Source organism: Lipotes vexillifer, unplaced genomic scaffold, assembly GCF_000442215.2.
Source record: "Lipotes vexillifer unplaced genomic scaffold, Lipotes_vexillifer_v1.1 scaffold295, whole genome shotgun sequence".
Classification (NCBI taxonomy): Eukaryota; Metazoa; Chordata; class Mammalia; order Artiodactyla; family Lipotidae; genus Lipotes; species Lipotes vexillifer.
In genome coordinates this window covers 321,531-322,399 of record NW_006773247.1, presented here as the reverse complement: position 1 = coordinate 322,399, position 869 = coordinate 321,531, and positions in this window count along the sequence as shown.

Genomic DNA, 869 nt, shown 5'->3' with positions numbered 1-869 from the left:
AGAGGGAAGAAAAAGTCTCTTGCCGCTTCGGCAGGTGCAGACGTTTCCCCGGACTCCCTCCCGGCCAGCCGTGGCGCACTAAGCCCTTCAGGCTGTGTTTACGCCGCCAACCCCAGTCCTCTCCCTGCGCTCCGACCGAAGCCAGAGCCTCAGCTCACAGCCCCGCCCGCCCCGGCGGGTGAGCAGACAAGCCTCTCGGGCTGGTGAGTGCCGGTCGGCCCTGATCCTCTGTGCGGGAATCTCTCCGCTTTGCCCTCCGCACCCCTGTTGCTGTGCTTTCCTCCGCGGCCCCGAAGCTCCCCCCTCCGCCTCACGCAGTCTCTGCCCGCGAAGGGGCTCCTAGTGTGTGGAAACGATTCCTCCTTCACAGCTCCCTCCCACTGGTGCAGGGTCCGTCCCTATCCTTTTGTCTCTGTTTAGTCTTTTTTCTTTTGCCCTACCCAGGTACGTGGGGGCTTTCTTACCTTTTGGGAGGTCTGAGGTCTTCTGCCAGCGTTCAGTAGGTGTTTTGTAGGAGTTGTTCCACGTGTAGATGTATTTCTGGTGTATATGTGGGGAGGAAGGTGATCTCCGCGTCCTACTCTTCCGCCATCTTCCCGGAAGCCAGAACAATATATTTTTATTTTAATTTATTCTAATGTTGCTACACTGCAGGTTGTATACTTATGTGGATACTTACGTAAATCTGACAGCATCAATGTCTTCAAATAATTTCAATAAATTAGTGTTTAATAGATTTATAACACATTATTTTACACAAGGATTCTTGGGAATTCTTAGTTTTGAGGAATAATACCCTTAGTCATTTCACATCACATCATTTGGTGCATTTTCTTTTGTTGTTGTTACTAATTGGCAAACTCAATAAA